The 21,681-nt window shown below is 47.5% G+C and overlaps 13 non-coding genes across 13 annotated transcripts; all 13 read right to left on the reverse strand.

Annotated features, from left to right (window-relative positions):
- Window positions 1-2,079: 2,079 nt before the first annotated feature.
- trnaa-agc (transfer RNA alanine (anticodon AGC)) lies at window positions 2,080-2,152 on the reverse strand. The gene has a single exon. It is a non-coding gene; the product is annotated as a tRNA-Ala (tRNA).
- Window positions 2,153-3,768: 1,616 nt separating this feature from the next.
- Window positions 3,769-3,854, reverse strand: trnay-gua (transfer RNA tyrosine (anticodon GUA)). The gene is given in 2 exon segments: window positions 3,769-3,804; window positions 3,818-3,854. It is a non-coding gene; the product is annotated as a tRNA-Tyr (tRNA).
- A 482-nt stretch (window positions 3,855-4,336) lies between these two features.
- Window positions 4,337-4,409, reverse strand: trnaa-ugc (transfer RNA alanine (anticodon UGC)). The gene has a single exon. It is a non-coding gene; the product is annotated as a tRNA-Ala (tRNA).
- Window positions 4,410-6,024: 1,615 nt separating this feature from the next.
- On the reverse strand, window positions 6,025-6,110 carry trnay-gua (transfer RNA tyrosine (anticodon GUA)). The gene is given in 2 exon segments: window positions 6,025-6,060; window positions 6,074-6,110. It is a non-coding gene; the product is annotated as a tRNA-Tyr (tRNA).
- A 482-nt stretch (window positions 6,111-6,592) lies between these two features.
- trnaa-ugc (transfer RNA alanine (anticodon UGC)) lies at window positions 6,593-6,665 on the reverse strand. Its single transcript has one exon. It is a non-coding gene; the product is annotated as a tRNA-Ala (tRNA).
- Window positions 6,666-8,280: 1,615 nt separating this feature from the next.
- trnay-gua (transfer RNA tyrosine (anticodon GUA)) lies at window positions 8,281-8,366 on the reverse strand. Its single transcript is given in 2 exon segments — window positions 8,281-8,316; window positions 8,330-8,366. It is a non-coding gene; the product is annotated as a tRNA-Tyr (tRNA).
- Window positions 8,367-8,848: 482 nt separating this feature from the next.
- On the reverse strand, window positions 8,849-8,921 carry trnaa-ugc (transfer RNA alanine (anticodon UGC)). The gene has a single exon. It is a non-coding gene; the product is annotated as a tRNA-Ala (tRNA).
- Window positions 8,922-10,536: 1,615 nt separating this feature from the next.
- Window positions 10,537-10,622, reverse strand: trnay-gua (transfer RNA tyrosine (anticodon GUA)). Its single transcript is given in 2 exon segments — window positions 10,537-10,572; window positions 10,586-10,622. It is a non-coding gene; the product is annotated as a tRNA-Tyr (tRNA).
- A 480-nt stretch (window positions 10,623-11,102) lies between these two features.
- Window positions 11,103-11,175, reverse strand: trnaa-ugc (transfer RNA alanine (anticodon UGC)). The gene has a single exon. It is a non-coding gene; the product is annotated as a tRNA-Ala (tRNA).
- A 1,616-nt stretch (window positions 11,176-12,791) lies between these two features.
- Window positions 12,792-12,877, reverse strand: trnay-gua (transfer RNA tyrosine (anticodon GUA)). The gene is given in 2 exon segments: window positions 12,792-12,827; window positions 12,841-12,877. It is a non-coding gene; the product is annotated as a tRNA-Tyr (tRNA).
- A 482-nt stretch (window positions 12,878-13,359) lies between these two features.
- Window positions 13,360-13,432, reverse strand: trnaa-ugc (transfer RNA alanine (anticodon UGC)). Its single transcript has one exon. It is a non-coding gene; the product is annotated as a tRNA-Ala (tRNA).
- Window positions 13,433-17,260: 3,828 nt separating this feature from the next.
- On the reverse strand, window positions 17,261-17,333 carry trnaa-ugc (transfer RNA alanine (anticodon UGC)). The gene has a single exon. It is a non-coding gene; the product is annotated as a tRNA-Ala (tRNA).
- Window positions 17,334-21,161: 3,828 nt separating this feature from the next.
- Window positions 21,162-21,234, reverse strand: trnaa-agc (transfer RNA alanine (anticodon AGC)). Its single transcript has one exon. It is a non-coding gene; the product is annotated as a tRNA-Ala (tRNA).
- Between the last annotated feature and the right edge of the window lie 447 nt (window positions 21,235-21,681).

Raw genomic sequence — 21,681 nt, forward strand, 5'->3', positions numbered from 1 at the left:
GCCACCACACAAATGGGCAGACGTGCCCCTCACCTGATATATGAAAAGTAGAACAGACCGACAACACTACCGCTAGTTAGCTTCACTTTATACTGTTATGAAGGATGAACAACTCTGATGGGCAGAAGGGTGCAGAGTGGCCCATGGCCCCCATTTTGGAGAATCGCAAATCGCTACTGTTTCGATGCTGTTATCAAGGAAGTAAGATAGATAAAGGAAATCTGCCAGGGCAGTTGTTATTGATAACAGCTCATGAAAGTTAATGAGAGAGAGACACAGCTAAGAGTTACCCAGGGTGGATCGTCTCCTAGTGACAAAAGAGGAGATTTACTGCTATTGTCTTTTGGAGAAAGATTGTTTACTTGGTACTGTTCTATTCATTGAAATCCCTCAGGGGACAGCCAGAGTAGGCTGGTGTGATGGGTTAAGTCATTCAAACCAGATTGACACCTGAGACCCCGTGAGTGGGGATAAAATTGAGGTCTGGGGTGACACACCTCAGACACACCAGGAGAAACGCCAGTGAGCAGCAGAAACCCACGAGACAGTGTGGGACATCGGAGACCGAACGAAGGGTCGGTAAATTTTAACTCACAGTGTTTATATCAAGACCGGTGGGGGCTTGTGTGTGTGTCCACCCTTGCCTGGGTGACGAGTCCACCACGGAAGAACGGTCTAGCTAAAGGACGGAGGGGTCACACTTGAATGGCCACATCGATGGATCGAAATCGTAAAGAAAGGTTGGCAAAGACCATAGCTGTTACTGTTTGCGCGCTCTCTTTCTCTAGTCTCTCTCTCTCTCCAACAATTGCAATACATTGACTGACAACTACCGCAGCCTGCATGAACGGAACTGAACTTTACATTTCCATATGACAATTCATTTTCCCCGGGACAACCATAAAGCCTCTTTTATTATTGATTATTATTATACCCGCACTTTTAGGTTTAGTATCGCTAACGTATATTATCTGTATATTTGCATTGATACTGATTTATATATTTTTACTAAATAAACACTGTTGAAAATACTACCACCAGACTCCAAGGGACACTTCTATCTTTGCTGGTAAGACACAAAGTTCCGGGGTAGGTAATAATACGGTGCGCTCCAACGATGTGCCGAAATTCAGATTCTGGCATCCCTTGCTCTGTCGCTTTGGAATGGCTGAAGCTAGAGTGACCGCAAAAAGTCTTCCAACGAAGAGGTCACCGATGTTCCCCCTGGGCCTTTGTGTCAGTCTCTTCCTCTATACACTTGCTACGAAGGGCAGATTTCGATCCTTCTGTTAAACAGGGAGCGGTGAGTGCTGTGGTACTGTCAGGGCAGCCTGCGTGAGGAAACAGCGTTCTGAAATGTGAGCGAGTGATATGCTGGCATTGCCTATTATGTGCTCAAATGCCTGTTTCTTCTGTCCCGTCAAGAGTCGTAGCAAATGCATTCTTGTGCGCGCCAGCGAAAAGCTCTGTGGTATGTAATTGATGATGGGCGCAGTAAAAGAAGACATGATCCTTCGAGCCGGAATCGAACCAGCGACCTAAGGATGACTCCATTTCCTCTACAGTCCTCCGCTCTACCAACTGAGCGATCGAAGGAAAAGCGACAATCATTATGCAGAATTCAGCCTGGCATCTGTCGAGCGATGGCAAAACCCGGCCTATGGCAACTATCTCGTCCTTCCAGCACTAGGGGCCACAGGTCACGGGATGATGCATATCTCCGCGCTTCTGACATTTCTACGTACACTACGATACCAACACAGCTCTTTCATCGAACTTGCCAAGTTCAAATAAAAGGTGACTCAGCTTTCTCATTTCACCCAGTATCCAGGGCAATGTCCTTATAGCCACTCACCTGATTTATGCCTGAATCGTCGTCTGCAGCTCATGCATTACTGAAACACCAGCTGCCAGCTAGCCTTTCCTCCTATCTGCTTTCAACGCAGCAAACCTACCACATTTTCTCCCTGCCCTTCGACTGACACACTTTCCGCTCCATGTCCGCCAGCCGCATCTTTTGTGCATTCCAAGCTTCGCAGGCACTTGCTGAGACGAATTCCTCTGAATACAAAATGTCCATGGAGAATGCGAGCATCGATCTCGCTACCTCTCGCATGCTAAGCGAGCGCTCTACCATTTGAGCTAATTCCCCAGCACATCCCGCTAACCTGCTATAATTTGCTCACCCCGACAAACACCATTGCATGCCTGCCACTGTTCAGCGATACACAATCAGCAGCTCACCTACAGTCACTCACTCATCAACCCACCAATCACACACACTCACTCACTCATCAACCCACCAGTCACACACACATACTCACGCTCTCTGCCACTGTCAATATGCATGACCTCAATCTGCAGTTCATTATCCACCATGAAACCTATTATCCTTCCATCGCTTTATACAACTGTTTGTTATAGCAGTTTCAATTGATCTCTCCAGTTCAATGTAACGACTAACATTCACTTTACCATCGCTTCTTCACAGAGACACCCACACGTACCGTGTAATCTGTCGCATTCGTGAACATCCATATTCACCGCAACTGAAATCTAACCCCTCAAAAACAAGATTTCACCAACAACACACTTAATAAAAATAGTTGAGGAAACACTTTTTCACCGCGATAGCTGCGGATCTATGCAATGCTCCGCCTCAGGAGGCAGTGGAGGCCAGTTCTCTCGATTGAAAATGTTAGATAGGGCTCCTAAAGATACCAGGGTCAAGGGATATGGGCAGAAGGCAGGGACGGGGTGCTGATTGTGGATGATCAGCCATGGTCAGACAGAATGGCGGTGCAGGCACGATGGGCGGAATGGCCTACTCCTGCACCTACTGTCTACTGTCCATTCAGATGGCGACGTCATCCACTTCTTTCAGATTGTACAACTCCACCTTCAACTGAGCATTCTGCTGGAAATCTACACGGCCGTCAAAGAGATCTTTCTCGTATCACCCATTGCCGCCTATTTCTATGCAGCATTCTCGGACGTTTCTGGAAAACTGCAGCCAGATGTCCAGTCAGCTGAAAAGCGCAATGACTCAAGTCGATCATTCCTGGAGCGTTTGCCTTTGTCCTGGACGGATGATGCGCAAGAGAACACAGTGCGTACATAACCACAACGCAAACCTGTTCCAAGAGTTCCCTTGTGCAAAGAGCCATAACGTCTTCATCCGGTCCCTTAATGTACAGCTACCTCTTCTATTTCGCAGCTCACACATCAATCCTCTTGGAGAAAAATGAACAATTTTCTTCCGACTTGTGCCACCACACAAATGGGCAGACGTGCCCCTCACCTGATATACGAAAAGTACAACAGGCCGACAACACTACCGCTAGTTAGCTTCGCTTTATACGGTGCCCTGTAACGATGTGCCGAAATTCAGATTCTGGCATCCCTTGCTCTGTCGCTTTGGAATGGCTGAAGCTAGAGTGACCGCAAAAAGTCTTCCAACGAAGAGGTCACCGATGTTCCCCCTGGGCCTTTGTGTCAGTCTCTTCCTCTATACACTTGCTACGAAGGGTAGATTTCGATCTTTCTATTACTCAGGGAGCGGTGAGAGCTGTGGTACTGTCAGGGCAGCCTGCGTGAGGAAACAGCGTTCTGAAATGTGAGCGAGTGATATGCTGGCATTGCCTATTATGTGATCAAATGCCTGTTTCTTCTGTCCCGTCAAGAGTCGTAGCGAATGCATTCTTGTGCGCACCAGCGAAAAGCTCTGTGGTATGCAATTGATGATGGGCGCAGTAAAAGAAGACCTGATCCTTCGAGCCGGAATCGAACCAGCGACCTAAGGATGACTCCATTTCCTCTACAGTCCTCCGCTCTACCAACTGAGCTATCGAAGGAAAAGCGACAATCATTATGCAGAATTCAGCCTGGCATCTGTCGAGCGATGGCAAAACCCGGCCTATGGCAACTATCTCGTCCTTCCAGCACTGGGGGCCACAGGACACGGGATGATACATATCTCCGCGCTTCTGACATTTCTACGTACACTACGATACCAACACAGCTCTTTCATCGTCCTTGCCCGTTCAAATAAAAGGTGACTCAGCTTTCTCTTTTCACCCAGTAACCAGGGCAATGTCCTTATAGCCACTCACCTGATTTATGCCTGAATAGTCGTCTGCAGCTCATGCATTACTGAAACACCAGCTGCCAGCTAGCTTTTCCTCCTATCTGCTTTCAACGCAGCAAACCTACCACATTTTCTCCCTGCCCTTCGACTGACACACTTTCCGCTCCATGTCCGCCAGCCGCATCTTTGGTGCATTCCAAGCTTCGCAGGCACTTGATGAGACGAATTCCTCTGAATACAAAATGTCCATGGAGAATGCGAGCATCGATCTCGCTACCTCTCGCATGCAAAGCGAGCGCTCTACCATTTGAGCTAATTCCCCAGCACATCCCGCTAACATACTATAATTTGCTCACCCCGACAAACACCATTGCATGCCTGCCACTGTTCAGCGATACACAATCAGCAGCTCACCTACAGTCACTCACTCATCAACCCACCAATCACACACACTCACTCACTCATCAACCCACCAGTCACAAACACATACTCACGCTCTCTGCCACTGTCAATATGCATGACCTCAATCTGCAGTTCATTATCCACCATGAAACCTATTATCCTTCCATCCCTTTATACAACTGTTTGTTATAGCAGTTTCAATTGATCTCTCCAGTTCAATGTAGCGACTAACATTCACTTTACCATCGCTTCTTCACAGAGACACCCACACGTACCGTGTAATCTGTCGCATTCGTGAACATCCATATTCACCGCAACTGAAATCTAACCCCTCAAAAACAAGATTTCACCAACAACACACTTAATAAAAATAGTTGAGGAAACACTTTTTCACCGCGATAGCTGCGGATCTATGCAATGCTCCGCCTCAGGAGGCAGTGGAGGCCAGTTCTCTCGATTGAAAGGGTTAGATAGGGCTCCTAAAGATACCAGGGTCAAGGGATATGGGCAGAAGGCAGGGACGGGGTGCTGATTGTGGATGATCAGCCATGGTCAGACAGAATGGCGGTGCAGGCACGATGGGCGGAATGGCCTACTCCTGCACCTACTGTCTACTGTCCATTCAGATGGCGACGTCATCCACTTCTGACAGATTGTACAACTCCACCTTCAACTGAGCATTCTGCTGGAAATCTACACTGCCGTCAAAGAGATCTTTCTCGTATCACCCATTGCCGCCTATTTCTATGCAGCATTCTCGGACGTTTCTGGAAAACTGCAGCCAGGTGTCTAGTCAGCTGAAAAGCTGAACGACTAAAGTCGATAACGTTGGAGCATTTGCCTTTGTCCTGGACGGATGATGGGCAAGAGAACACAATGCGTACATAACCACAACGCAAACCTGTTCCAAGAGTTCCCTTGTGCAAAGAGCCATAACGTCTTCATCCGGTCCCTTAATGTACAGCTACCTCTTCTATTTCGCAGCTCACACATCAATCCTCTTGGAGAAAAATGAACAATTTTCTTCCGACTTGTGCCAACACACAAATGGGCAGACGTGCCCCTCACCTGATATATGAAAAGTACAACAGGCCGACAACACTACCGCTAGTTAGCTTCGCTTAATACGGTGCCCTCCAACGATGTGCCGAAATTCAGATTCTGGCATCCCTTGCTCTGTCGCTTTGGAATGGCTGAAGCTAGAGTGACTGCAAAAAGTCTTCCAACGAAGAGGTCACCGATGTTCCCCCTGAGCCTTTGTGTCAGTCTCTTCCTCTATACACTTGCTACGAAGGGCAGATTTCGATCTTTCTATTACTCAGGGAGCGGTGAGAGCTGTGGTACTGTCAGGGCAGCCTGCGTGAGGAAACAGCGTTCTGAAATGTGAGCGAGTGATATGCTGGCATTGCCTATTATGTGCTCAAATGCCTGTTTCTTCTGTCCCGTCAAGAGTCGTAGCGAATGCATTCTTGTGCGCACCAGCGAAAAGCTCTGTGGTATGCAATTGATGATGGGCGCAGTAAAAGAAGACCTGATCCTTCGAGCCGGAATCGAACCAGCGACCTAAGGATGACTCCATTTCCTCTACAGTCCTCCGCTCTACCAACTGAGCTATCGAAGGAAAAGCGACAATCATTATGCAGAATTCAGCCTGGCATCTGTCGAGCGATGGCAAAACCCGGCCTATGGCAACTATCTCGTCCTTCCAGCACTGGGGGCCACAGGACACGGGATGATACATATCTCCGTGCTTCTCACATTTCTACGTACACTACGATACCAACACAGCTCTTTCATCGTCCTTGCCCGTTCAAATAAAAGGTGACTCAGCTTTCTCTTTTCACCCAGTAACCAGGGCAATGTCCTTATAGCCACTCACCTGATTTATGCCTGAATAGTCGTCTGCAGCTCATGCATTACTGAAACACCAGCTGCCAGCTAGCTTTTCCTCCTATCTGCTTTCAACGCAGCAAACCTACCACATTTTCTCCCTGCCCTTCGACTGACACACTTTCCGCTCCATGTCCGCCAGCCGCATCTTTGGTGCATTCCAAGCTTCGCAGGCACTTGATGAGACGAATTCCTCTGAATACAAAATGTCCATGGAGAATGCGAGCATCGATCTCGCTACCTCTCGCATGCAAAGCGAGCGCTCTACCATTTGAGCTAATTCCCCAGCACATCCCGCTAACATACTATAATTTGCTCACCCCGACAAACACCATTGCATGCCTGCCACTGTTCAGCGATACACAATCAGCAGCTCACCTACAGTCACTCACTCATCAACCCACCAATCACACACACTCACTCACTCATCAACCCACCAGTCACAAACACATACTCACGCTCTCTGCCACTGTCAATATGCATGACCTCAATCTGCAGTTCATTATCCACCATGAAACCTATTATCCTTCCATCCCTTTATACAACTGTTTGTTATAGCAGTTTCAATTGATCTCTCCAGTTCAATGTAGCGACTAACATTCACTTTACCATCGCTTCTTCACAGAGACACCCACACGTACCGTGTAATCTGTCGCATTCGTGAACATCCATATTCACCGCAACTGAAATCTAACCCCTCAAAAACAAGATTTCACCAACAACACACTTAATAAAAATAGTTGAGGAAACACTTTTTCACCGCGATAGCTGCGGATCTATGCAATGCTCCGCCTCAGGAGGCAGTGGAGGCCAGTTCTCTCGATTGAAAGGGTTAGATAGGGCTCCTAAAGATACCAGGGTCAAGGGATATGGGCAGAAGGCAGGGACGGGGTGCTGATTGTGGATGATCAGCCATGGTCAGACAGAATGGCGGTGCAGGCACGATGGGCGGAATGGCCTACTCCTGCACCTACTGTCTACTGTCCATTCAGATGGCGACGTCATCCACTTCTGACAGATTGTACAACTCCACCTTCAACTGAGCATTCTGCTGGAAATCTACACTGCCGTCAAAGAGATCTTTCTCGTATCACCCATTGCCGCCTATTTCTATGCAGCATTCTCGGACGTTTCTGGAAAACTGCAGCCAGGTGTCTAGTCAGCTGAAAAGCTGAACGACTAAAGTCGATAACGTTGGAGCATTTGCCTTTGTCCTGGACGGATGATGGGCAAGAGAACACAATGCGTACATAACCACAACGCAAACCTGTTCCAAGAGTTCCCTTGTGCAAAGAGCCATAACGTCTTCATCCGGTCCCTTAATGTACAGCTACCTCTTCTATTTCGCAGCTCACACATCAATCCTCTTGGAGAAAAATGAACAATTTTCTTCCGACTTGTGCCAACACACAAATGGGCAGACGTGCCCCTCACCTGATATATGAAAAGTACAACAGGCCGACAACACTACCGCTAGTTAGCTTCGCTTAATACGGTGCCCTCCAACGATGTGCCGAAATTCAGATTCTGGCATCCCTTGCTCTGTCGCTTTGGAATGGCTGAAGCTAGAGTGACTGCAAAAAGTCTTCCAACGAAGAGGTCACCGATGTTCCCCCTGAGCCTTTGTGTCAGTCTCTTCCTCTATACACTTGCTACGAAGGGCAGATTTCGATCTTTCTATTACTCAGGGAGCGGTGAGAGCTGTGGTACTGTCAGGGCAGCCTGCGTGAGGAAACAGCGTTCTGAAATGTGAGCGAGTGATATGCTGGCATTGCCTATTATGTGCTCAAATGCCTGTTTCTTCTGTCCCGTCAAGAGTCGTAGCGAATGCATTCTTGTGCGCACCAGCGAAAAGCTCTGTGGTATGCAATTGATGATGGGCGCAGTAAAAGAAGACCTGATCCTTCGAGCCGGAATCGAACCAGCGACCTAAGGATGACTCCATTTCCTCTACAGTCCTCCGCTCTACCAACTGAGCTATCGAAGGAAAAGCGACAATCATTATGCAGAATTCAGCCTGGCATCTGTCGAGCGATGGCAAAACCCGGCCTATGGCAACTATCTCGTCCTTCCAGCACTGGGGGCCACAGGACACGGGATGATACATATCTCCGTGCTTCTCACATTTCTACGTACACTACGATACCAACACAGCTCTTTCATCGTCCTTGCCCGTTCAAATAAAAGGTGACTCAGCTTTCTCTTTTCACCCAGTAACCAGGGCAATGTCCTTATAGCCACTCACCTGATTTATGCCTGAATAGTCGTCTGCAGCTCATGCATTACTGAAACACCAGCTGCCAGCTAGCTTTTCCTCCTATCTGCTTTCAACGCAGCAAACCTACCACATTTTCTCCCTGCCCTTCGACTGACACACTTTCCGCTCCATGTCCGCCAGCCGCATCTTTGGTGCATTCCAAGCTTCGCAGGCACTTGATGAGACGAATTCCTCTGAATACAAAATGTCCATGGAGAATGCGAGCATCGATCTCGCTACCTCTCGCATGCAAAGCGAGCGCTCTACCATTTGAGCTAATTCCCCAGCACATCCCGCTAACATACTATAATTTGCTCACGCCGACAAACACCATTGCATGCCTGCCACTGTTCAGCGATACACAATCAGCAGCTCACCTACAGTCACTCACTCATCAACCCACCAATCACACACACTCACTCACTCATCAACCCACCAGTCACACACACATACTCACGCTCTCTGCCACTGTCAATATGCATGACCTCAATCTGCAGTTCATTATCCACCATGAAACCTATTATCCTTCCATCCCTTTATACAACTGTTTGTTATAGCAGTTTCAATTGATCTCTCCAGTTCAATGTAGCGACTAACATTCACTTTACCATCGCTTCTTCACAGAGACACCCACACGTACCGTGTAATCTGTCGCATTCGTGAACATCCATATTCACCGCAACTGAAATCTAACCCCTCAAAAACAAGATTTCACCAACAACACACTTAATAAAAATAGTTGAGGAAACACTTTTTCACCGCGATAGCTGCGGATCTATGCAATGCTCCGCCTCAGGAGGCAGTGGAGGCCAGTTCTCTCGATTGAAAGGGTTAGATAGGGCTCCTAAAGATACCAGGGTCAAGGGATATGGGCAGAAGGCAGGGACGGGGTGCTGATTGTGGATGATCAGCCATGGTCAGACAGAATGGCGGTGCAGGCACGATGGGCGGAATGGCCTACTCCTGCACCTACTGTCTACTGTCCATTCAGATGGCGACGTCATCCACTTCTGACAGATTGTACAACTCCACCTTCAACTGAGCATTCTGCTGGAAATCTACACTGCCGTCAAAGAGATCTTTCTCGTATCACCCATTGCCGCCTATTTCTATGCAGCATTCTCGGACATTTCTGGAACACTGCAGCCAGGTGTCTAGTCAGCTGAAAAGCTGAACGACTAAAGTCGATAACGTTGGAGCATTTGCCTTTGTCCTGGACGGATGATGGGCAAGAGAACACAATGCGTACATAACCACAACGCAAACCTGTTCCAAGAGTTCCCTTGTGCAAAGAGCCATAACGTCTTCATCCGGTCCCTTAATGTACAGCTACCTCTTCTATTTCGCAGCTCACACATCAATCCTCTTGGAGAAAAATGAACAATTTTCTTCCGACTTGTGCCAACACACAAATGGGCAGACGTGCCCCTCACCTGATATATGAAAAGTACAACAGGCCGACAACACTACCGCTAGTTAGCTTCGCTTAATACGGTGCCCTCCAACGATGTGCCGAAATTCAGATTCTGGCATCCCTTGCTCTGTCGCTTTGGAATGGCTGAAGCTAGAGTGACTGCAAAAAGTCTTCCAACGAAGAGGTCACCGATGTTCCCCCTGAGCCTTTGTGTCAGTCTCTTCCTCTATACACTTGCTACGAAGGGCAGATTTCGATCTTTCTATTACTCAGGGAGCGGTGAGAGCTGTGGTACTGTCAGGGCAGCCTGCGTGAGGAAACAGCGTTCTGAAATGTGAGCGAGTGATATGCTGGCATTGCCTATTATGTGATCAAATGCCTGTTTCTTCTGTCCCGTCAAGAGTCGTAGCGAATGCATTCTTGTGCGCACCAGCGAAAAGCTCTGTGGTATGCAATTGATGATGGGCGCAGTAAAAGAAGACCTGATCCTTCGAGCCGGAATCGAACCAGCGACCTAAGGATGACTCCATTTCCTCTACAGTCCTCCGCTCTACCAACTGAGCTATCGAAGGAAAAGCGACAATCATTATGCAGAATTCAGCCTGGCATCTGTCGAGCGATGGCAAAACCCGGCCTATGGCAACTATCTCGTCCTTCCAGCACTGGGGACCACAGGTCACGGGATGATGCATATCTCCGCGCTTCTGACATTTCTACGTACACTACGATACCAACACAGCTCTTTCATCGTCCTTGCCCGTTCAAATAAAAGGTGACTCAGCTTTCTCTTTTCACCCAGTAACCAGGGCAATGTCCTTATAGCCACTCACCTGATTTATGCCTGAATAGTCGTCTGCAGCTCATGCATTACTGAAACACCAGCTGCCAGCTAGCTTTTCCTCCTATCTGCTTTCAACGCAGCAAACCTACCACATTTTCTCCCTGCCCTTCGACTGACACACTCCGCTCCATGTCCGCCAGCCGCATCTTTTGTGCATTCCAAGCTTCGCAGGCACTTGATGAGACGAATTCCTCTGAATACAAAATGTCCATGGAGAATGCGAGCATCGATCTCGCTACCTCTCGCATGCAAAGCGAGCGCTCTACCATTTGAGCTAATTCCCCAGCACATCCCGCTAACATACTATTATTTGCTCACCCCGACAAACACCATTGCATGCCTGCCCACTGTTCAGCGATACACAATCAGCAGCTCACCTACAGTCACTCACTCATCAACGCACCAATCACACACACTCACTCACTCATCAACCCATCAGTCACAAACACATACTCACGCTCTCCGCCACTGTCAATATGCATGACCTCAATCTGCAATTCTTTATCCACCATGAAACCTATTATCCTTCCATCCCTTTATACAACTGCTTGTTATAGCAGTTTCAATTGATCTCTCCAGTTCAATGTAGCGACTAACATTCACTTTACCATCGCTTCTTCACAGAGACACCCACACGTACCGTGTAATCTGTCGCATTCGAGAACATCCATATTCACCGCAACTGAAATCTAACCCCTCAAAAACAAGATTTCACCAACAACACACTTAACAAACATAGTTGAGGAAACACTTTTTCACCGCGATAGCTGCGGATCTATGCAATGCTCCGCCTCAGAAGGCAGTGGAGGCCAGTTCTCTCGATTGAAAGGGTTAGATAGGGCTCCTAAAGATACCAGAGTCAAGGGATATGGGCAGAAGGCAGGGACGGGGTGCTGATTGTGGATGACCAGCCATGGTCAGACAGAATGGCGGTGCAGGCTCAATGGGCGGAATGGTCTACTCCTGCACCTATTGTCTACTGTCCATACAGATGGCGGCGTCATCCACTTCTGACAGATTGTACAACTCCATCTTCAACTGAGCATTCTGCTGGAAATCTACACTGCCGTCAAAGAGATCTTTCTCGTATCACCCATTGCCGCCTATTTCTATGCAGCATTCTCGGACGTTTCTGGAAAACTGCAGCCAGGTGTCTAGTCAGCTGAAAAGCTGAACGACTAAAGTCGATAACGTTGGAGCATTTGCCTTTGTCCTGGACGGATGATGGGCAAGAGAACACAATGCGTACATAACCACAACGCAAACCTGTTCCAAGAGTTCCCTTGTGCAAAGAGCCATAACGTCTTCATCCGGTCCCTTAATGTACAGCTACCTCTTCTATTTCGCAGCTCACACATCAATCCTCTTGGAGAAAAATGAACAATTTTCTTCCGACTTGTGCCAACACACAAATGGGCAGACGTGCCCCTCACCTGATATATGAAAAGTACAACAGGCCGACAACACTACCGCTAGTTAGCTTCGCTTAATACGGTGCCCTCCAACGATGTGCCGAAATTCAGATTCTGGCATCCCTTGCTCTGTCGCTTTGGAATGGCTGAAGCTAGAGTGACTGCAAAAAGTCTTCCAACGAAGAGGTCACCGATGTTCCCCCTGGGCCTTTGTGTCAGTCTCTTCCTCTATACACTTGCTACGAAGGGCAGATTTCGATCTTTCTATTACTCAGGGAGCGGTGAGAGCTGTGCTACTGTCAGGGCAGCCTGCGTGAGGAAACAGCGTTCTGAAATGTGAGCGAGTGATATGCTGGCATTGCCTATTATGTGATCAAATGCCTGTTTCTTCTGTCCCGTCAAGAGTCGTAGCGAATGCATTCTTGTGCGCACCAGCGAAAAGCTCTGTGGTATGCAATTGATGATGGGCGCAGTAAAAGAAGACCTGATCCTTCGAGCCGGAATCGAACCAGCGACCTAAGGATGACTCCATTTCCTCTACAGTCCTCCGCTCTACCAACTGAGCTATCGAAGGAAAAGCGACAATCATTATGCAGAATTCAGCCTGGCATCTGTCGAGCGATGGCAAAACCCGGCCTATGGCAACTATCTCGTCCTTCCAGCACTGGGGACCACAGGTCACGGGATGATGCATATCTCCGCGCTTCTGACATTTCTACGTACACTACGATACGAACACAGCTGTTTCATCGTTCTTGCCCATTCAAATAAAAGGTGACTCAGCTTTCTCTTTTCACCCAGTATCCAGGGCAATGTCCTTATAGCCACTCACCTGATTTATGCCTGAATCGTCGTCTGCAGCTCATGCATTACTGAAACACCAGCTGCCAGCTAGCTTTTCCTCCTATCTGCTTTCAACGCAGCAAACCTACCACATTTTCTCCCTGCCCTTCGACTGAGACACTTTCCGCTCCATGTCCGCCAGCCGCATCTTTTGTGCATTCCAAGCTTCGCAGGCACTTGATGAGACGAATTCCTCTGAATACAAAATGTCCATGGAGAATGCGAGCATCGATCTCGCTACCTCTCGCATGCAAAGCGAGCGCTCTACCATTTGAGCTAATTCCCCAGCACATCCCGCTAACCTGCTATTATTTGCTCACCCCGACAAACACCATTGCATGCCTGCCCACTGTTCAGCGATACACAATCAGCAGCTCACCTACAGTCACTCACTCATCAACCCACCAATCACACACACTCACTCACTCATCAACCCACCAGTCACACACACATACTCACGCTCTCTGCCACTGTCAATATGCATGACCTCAATCTGCAGTTCATTATCCACCATGAAACCTATTATCCTTCCATCCCTTTTTACAACTGCTTGTTATAGCAGTTTCAGTTGATCTCTTCAGTTCAATGTAGCGACTAACATTCACTTTACCATCGCTTCCTCACATAGACACCGACGCATACCGTGTAATCTGCCGCGTGCCCTCTCCCCATATCCCTTAACCCCGCTATCTATAAGAGCTCTATCTAATTCTCTCTAGAATGCATCCAGAGACTTGGCCTCCACTGCCTTCTGGGGCAGAGCATTCCACATATCCACCACTCTCTGGGTGAAAAAGTTTGTCCGCATCTCTGTTCTAAATGGCCTACCCCTTATTCTTAAACTGTGGCCTCTAGTTCTGGACTCGCCCATCAGTGGGAACATGCTTCCTGCTTCCAGTGTCCAATCCCTTAATAATCTTATATGCTTCAATCAGATCCCCTCTCATCCTTCTAAATTCCAGTGTATACAAGTCCAGTCGCTCCAATCATTCAACATATGACAGTCCCGCCATTCCGGGAATTAAACTTGTGAACTTACGCTACATTCCCTCAATAGCAAGAATGTCCTTCCTCAAATTTGGAGACCAAAACTGCACTCAATACTCCAGGTGGGGTCTCACTAGGGCCCTCAACAGCTGCAGAAGGACCTCTTTACTCCTATACTCAATTCCTCTTGTTAATAAAGCCAGCATGCCATCAGATATCTTCACTGCCTGCTGTACCTGCATGATGGATTTTATTGACTGATGTACAAGAACACCTAGATCTCGTTGTACTTCCCCTTTTCCTAACTTGACTCCATTTAGATAGTAATCTGCCTTCCTGTTCTTGCCATCAAAGTAGATAACCTCACATTTATCCACATTAAACTGCATCAGCCATACATTTGCACGGATCTATGGACTGTTCCGCCTCAGAAGGCAGTGGATGTCAATTCTCTGGACTGAAAGAGTTAGATTGAGCTCTTAAAGATAGCAGAGTCAAGGGATATGGGCAGAAGGCAGGAACGGGGTGAAAGATTATGGATGATCAGCCATGATCAGACTGAATGGCTGTGCAGGCTCGATGGGCGGATTGGCCTACTCCTGCACCTATTGACTACTGTCCATTCAGATGGCGGTGTCATCCACTTCTGACAGATTATACAACTCCATCTTCAACTGAGCATTCTGCTGGAAATCTACACTGCTGTCAAAGAGAGCATTCTCGTATCTCCCATTGCCGCCTATTTCTATGCAGCATTCTCGGACATTTTTGGAAAACTGCAGCCAGATGTCTAGTCAGCTGAAAAGCTGAATGTCTGAAGTCGATCATTACTGGAGCATTTGCCTTTGTCCTGGACGGATGATGGGCAAGAGAACACAGTGCGTACATAACCATACCGCAAACCTGTTCCAAGAGCTCCCTTGTGCAAAGAGCCATAACGTCTTCATCCGGTCACTTAATGTACAACTACCTCTTCTATTTCGCAGCTCACACTTCAATCCTCTTGGAGAAATTATGAAGAATTATCTTCCGACTTGTGCCACCACACAAATGGGCAGACGTGCCCCTCACCTGATATATGAAAAGTAGAACAGACCGACAACACTACCGCTAGTTAGCTTCACTTTATACTGTTACGAAGGATGAACAACTCTGATGGGCAGAAGGGTGCAGAGTGGCCCATGGCCCCCATTTTGGAGAATCGCAAATCGCTACTGTTTCGATGCTGTTATCAAGGAAGTAAGATAGATAAAGGAAATCTGCCAGGGCAGTTGTTATTGATAACAGCTCATGAAAGTTAATGAGAGAGAGACACAGCTAAGAGTTACCCAGGGTGGATCGTCTCCTAGTGACAAAAGAGGAGATTTACTGCTATTGTCTTTTGGAGAAAGATTGTTTACTTGGTACTGTTCTATTCATTGAAATCCCTCAGGGGACAGCCAGAGTAGGCTGGTGTGATGGGTTAAGTCATTCAAACCAGATTGACACCTGAGACCCCGTGAGTGGGGATAAAATTGAGGTCTGGGGTGACACACCTCAGACACACCAGGAGAAACGCCAGTGAGCAGCAGAAACCCACGAGACAGTGTGGGACATCGGAGACCGAACGAAGGGTCGGTAAATTTTAACTCACAGTGTTTATATCAAGACCGGTGGGGGCTTGTGTGTGTGTCCACCCTTGCCTGGGTGACGAGTCCACCACGGAAGAACGGTCTAGCTAAAGGACGGAGGGGTCACACTTGAATGGCCACAACAAGGACACATCGATGGATCGAAATCGTAAAGAAAGGTTGGCAAAGACCATAGCTGTTACTGTTTGCGCGCTCTCTTTCTCTAGTCTCTCTCTCTCTCCAACAATTGCAATACATTGACTGACAACTACCGCAGCCTGCATGAACGGAACTGAACTTTACATTTCCATATGACAATTCATTTTCCCCGGGACAACCATAAAGCCTCTTTTATTATTGATTATTATTATACCCGCACTTTTAGGTTTAGTATCGCTAACGTATATTATCTGTATATTTGCATTGATACTGATTTATATATTTTTACTAAATAAACACTGTTGAAAATACTACCACCAGACTCCAAGGGACACTTCTATCTTTGCTGGTAAGACACAAAGTTCCGGGGTAGGTAATAATACGGTGCGCTCCAACGATGTGCCGAAATTCAGATTCTGGCATCCCTTGCTCTGTCGCTTTGGAATGGCTGAAGCTAGAGTGACCGCAAAAAGTCTTCCAACGAAGAGGTCACCGATGTTCCCCCTGGGCCTTTGTGTCAGTCTCTTCCTCTATACACTTGCTACGAAGGGCAGATTTCGATCCTTCTGTTAAACAGGGAGCGGTGAGTGCTGTGGTACTGTCAGGGCAGCCCGCGTGAGGAAACAGCGTTCTGAAAAGTGAGCGAGTGATATGCTGGCATTGCCTATTATGTGCTCAAATGCCTGTTTCTTCTGTCCCGTCAAGAGTCGTAGCAAATGCATTCTTGTGCGCGCCAGCGAAAAGCTCTGTGGTATGTAATTGATGATGGGCGCAGTAAAAGAAGACATGATCCTTCGAGCCGGAATCCAACCAGCGACCTAAGGATGACTCCATTTCCTCTACAGTCCTCCGCTCTACCAACTGAGCTATCGAAGGAAAAGCGACACTCATTATGCAGAAATCAGCCTGGCATCTGCCGAGCGATGGCAAAACCCGGCCTATGGCAACTATCTCGTCCTTCCAGCACTGGGGACCACAGGTCACGGGATGATACATATCTCCGCGCTTCTGACATTTCTACGTACACTACGATACCAACACAGCTGTTTCATCGTTCTTGCCCATTCAAATAAAAGGTGACTCAGCTTTCTCTTTTCACCCAGTATCCAGGGCAATGTCCTTATAGCCACTCACCTGATTTATGCCTGAATCGTCGTCTGCAGCTCATGCATTACTGAAACACCAGCTGCCAGCTAGCTTTTCCTCCTATCTGCTTTCAACGCAGCAAACCTACCACATTTTCTCCCTGCCCTTCGACTGAGACACTTTCCGCTCCATGTCCGCCAGCCGCATCTTTTGTGCATTCCAAGCTTCGCAGGCACTTGATGAGACGAATTCCTCTGAATACAAAATGTCCATGGAGAATGCGAGCATCGATCTCGCTACCTCTCGCATGCAAAGCGAGCGCTCTACCATTTGAGCTAATTCCCCAGCACATCCCGCTAACCTGCTATTATTTGCTCACCCCGACAAACACCATTGCATGCCTGCCCACTGTTCAGCGATACACAATCAGCAGCTCACCTACAGTCACTCACTCATCAACCCACCAATCACACACACTCACTCACTCATCAACCCACCAGTCACACACACATACTCACGCTCTCTGCCACTGTCAATATGCATGACCTCAATCTGCAGTTCATTATCCACCATGAAACCTATTATCCTTCCATCCCTTTTTACAACTGCTTGTTATAGCAGTTTCAGTTGATCTCTTCAGTTCAATGTAGCGACTAACATTCACTTTACCATCGCTTCCTCACATAGACACCGACGCATACCGTGTAATCTGCCGCGTGCCCTCTCCCCATATCCCTTAACCCCGCTATCTATAAGAGCTCTATCTAATTCTCTCTAGAATGCATCCAGAGACTTGGCCTCCACTGCCTTCTGGGGCAGAGCATTCCACATATCCACCACTCTCTGGGTGAAAAAGTTTGTCCGCATCTCTGTTCTAAATGGCCTACCCCTTATTCTTAAACTGTGGCCTCTAGTTCTGGACTCGCCCATCAGTGGGAACATGCTTCCTGCTTCCAGTGTCCAATCCCTTAATAATCTTATATGCTTCAATCAGATCCCCTCTCATCCTTCTAAATTCCAGTGTATACAAGTCCAGTCGCTCCAATCATTCAACATATGACAGTCCCGCCATTCCGGGAATTAAACTTGTGAACTTACGCTACATTCCCTCAATAGCAAGAATGTCCTTCCTCAAATTTGGAGACCAAAACTGCACTCAATACTCCAGGTGGGGTCTCACTAGGGCCCTCAACAGCTGCAGAAGGACCTCTTTACTCCTATACTCAATTCCTCTTGTTAATAAAGCCAGCATGCCATCAGATATCTTCACTGCCTGCTGTACCTGCATGATGGATTTTATTGACTGATGTACAAGAACACCTAGATCTCGTTGTACTTCCCCTTTTCCTAACTTGACTCCATTTAGATAGTAATCTGCCTTCCTGTTCTTGCCATCAAAGTAGATAACCTCACATTTATCCACATTAAACTGCATCAGCCATACATTTGCACGGATCTATGGACTGTTCCGCCTCAGAAGGCAGTGGATGTCAATTCTCTGGACTGAAAGAGTTAGATTGAGCTCTTAAAGATAGCAGAGTCAAGGGATATGGGCAGAAGGCAGGAACGGGGTGAAAGATTATGGATGATCAGCCATGATCAGACTGAATGGCTGTGCAGGCTCGATGGGCGGATTGGCCTACTCCTGCACCTATTGACTACTGTCCATTCAGATGGCGGTGTCATCCACTTCTGACAGATTATACAACTCCATCTTCAACTGAGCATTCTGCTGGAAATCTACACTGCTGTCAAAGAGAGCATTCTCGTATCTCCCATTGCCGCCTATTTCTATGCAGCATTCTCGGACATTTTTGGAAAACTGCAGCCAGATGTCTAGTCAGCTGAAAAGCTGAATGTCTGAAGTCGATCATTACTGGAGCATTTGCCTTTGTCCTGGACGGATGATGGGCAAGAGAACACAGTGCGTACATAACCATACCGCAAACCTGTTCCAAGAGCTCCCTTGTGCAAAGAGCCATAACGTCTTCATCCGGTCACTTAATGTACAACTACCTCTTCTATTTCGCAGCTCACACTTCAATCCTCTTGGAGAAATTATGAAGAATTATCTTCCGACTTGTGCCACCACACAAATGGGCAGACGTGCCCCTCACCTGATATATGAAAAGTAGAACAGACCGACAACACTACCGCTAGTTAGCTTCACTTTATACTGTTACGAAGGATGAACAACTCTGATGGGCAGAAGGGTGCAGAGTGGCCCATGGCCCCCATTTTGGAGAATCGCAAATCGCTACTGTTTCGATGCTGTTATCAAGGAAGTAAGATAGATAAAGGAAATCTGCCAGGGCAGTTGTTATTGATAACAGCTCATGAAAGTTAATGAGAGAGAGACACAGCTAAGAGTTACCCAGGGTGGATCGTCTCCTAGTGACAAAAGAGGAGATTTACTGCTATTGTCTTTTGGAGAAAGATTGTTTACTTGGTACTGTTCTATTCATTGAAATCCCTCAGGGGACAGCCAGAGTAGGCTGGTGTGATGGGTTAAGTCATTCAAACCAGATTGACACCTGAGACCCCGTGAGTGGGGATAAAATTGAGGTCTGGGGTGACACACCTCAGACACACCAGGAGAAACGCCAGTGAGCAGCAGAAACCCACGAGACAGTGTGGGACATCGGAGACCGAACGAAGGGTCGGTAAATTTTAACTCACAGTGTTTATATCAAGACCGGTGGGGGCTTGTGTGTGTGTCCACCCTTGCCTGGGTGACGAGTCCACCACGGAAGAACGGTCTAGCTAAAGGACGGAGGGGTCACACTTGAATGGCCACAACAAGGACACATCGATGGATCGAAATCGTAAAGAAAGGTTGGCAAAGACCATAGCTGTTACTGTTTGCGCGCTCTCTTTCTCTAGTCTCTCTCTCTCTCCAACAATTGCAATACATTGACTGACAACTACCGCAGCCTGCATGAACGGAACTGAACTTTACATTTCCATATGACAATTCATTTTCCCCGGGACAACCATAAAGCCTCTTTTATTATTGATTATTATTATACCCGCACTTTTAGGTTTAGTATCGCTAACGTATATTATCTGTATATTTGCATTGATACTGATTTATATATTTTTACTAAATAAACACTGTTGAAAATACTACCACCAGACTCCAAGGGACACTTCTATCTTTGCTGGTAAGACACAAAGTTCCGGGGTAGGTAATAATACGGTGCGCTCCAACGATGTGCCGAAATTCAGATTCTGGCATCCCTTGCTCTGTCGCTTTGGAATGGCTGAAGCTAGAGTGACCGCAAAAAGTCTTCCAACGAAGAGGTCACCGATGTTCCCCCTGGGCCTTTGTGTCAGTCTCTTCCTCTATACACTTGCTACGAAGGGCAGATTTCGATCCTTCTGTTAAACAGGGAGCGGTGAGTGCTGTGGTACTGTCAGGGCAGCCCGCGTGAGGAAACAGCGTTCTGAAATGTGAGCGAGTGATATGCTGGCATTGCCTATTATGTGCTCAAATGCCTGTTTCTTCTGTCCCGTCAAGAGTCGTAGCAAATGCATTCTTGTGCGCGCCAGCGAAAAGCTCTGTGGTATGTAATTGATGATGGGCGCAGTAAAAGAAGACATGATCCTTCGAGCCGGAATCCAACCAGCGACCTAAGGATGACTCCATTTCCTCTACAGTCCTCCGCTCTACCAACTGAGCTATCGAAGGAAAAGCGACACTCATTATGCAGAAATCAGCCTGGCATCTGCCGAGCGATGGCAAAACCCGGCCTATGGCAACTATCTCGTCCTTCCAGCACTGGGGACCACAGGTCACGGGATGATACATATCTCCGCGCTTCTGACATTTCTACGTACACTACGATACCAACACAGCTCTTTCATCGTCCTTGCCCGTTCAAATAAAAGGTGACTCAGCTTTCTCTTTTCACCCAGTAACCAGGGCAATGTCCTTATAACCACTAACCTGATTTATGCCTGAATCGTCGTCTGCAGCTCATGCATTACTGAAACACCAGCTGCCAGCTAGCCTTTCCTCCTATCTGCTTTCAACGCAGCAAACCTACCACATTTTCTCCCTGCCCTTCGACTGAGACACTTTCCGCTCCATGTCCGCCAGCCGCATCTTTTGTGCATTCCAAGCTTCGCAGGCACTTGCTGAGACGAATTCCTCTGAATACAAAATGTCCATGGAGAATGCGAGCATCGATCTCGCTACCTCTCGCATGCTAAGCGAGCGCTCTACCATTTGAGCTAATTCCCCAGCACATCCCGCTAACATACTATAATTTGCTCACGCCGACAAACACCATTGCATGCCTGCCACTGTTCAGCGATACACAATCAGCAGCTCACCTACAGTCACTCACTCATCAACCCACCAATCACACACATTCACTCACTCATCAACCCACCAGTCACACACACATACTCACGCTCTCTGCCACTGTCAATATGCATGACCTCAATCTGCAATTCATTATCCACCATGAAACCAATTATCCTTCCTTCTCGTTTTATAACTGATTGTTATAGCAGATTCCATTGATCTTTCCACTTCGATGTAGCGACTAACATTCACTTTACCATCGCTTCCTCACAGAGCCACCGACGCGTACAGTGCAATCTGCAGCTTGCCTGAACATCAAATCTAACACCACAAAAACTAGATAGCACCAACAACAACACACATAGCAAACGTTCAGCATTC

The sequence above is a fragment of the Hemitrygon akajei genome, chromosome 1 (genome assembly GCF_048418815.1).
Source record: "Hemitrygon akajei chromosome 1, sHemAka1.3, whole genome shotgun sequence".
NCBI classification, from domain to species: Eukaryota; Metazoa; Chordata; class Chondrichthyes; order Myliobatiformes; family Dasyatidae; genus Hemitrygon; species Hemitrygon akajei.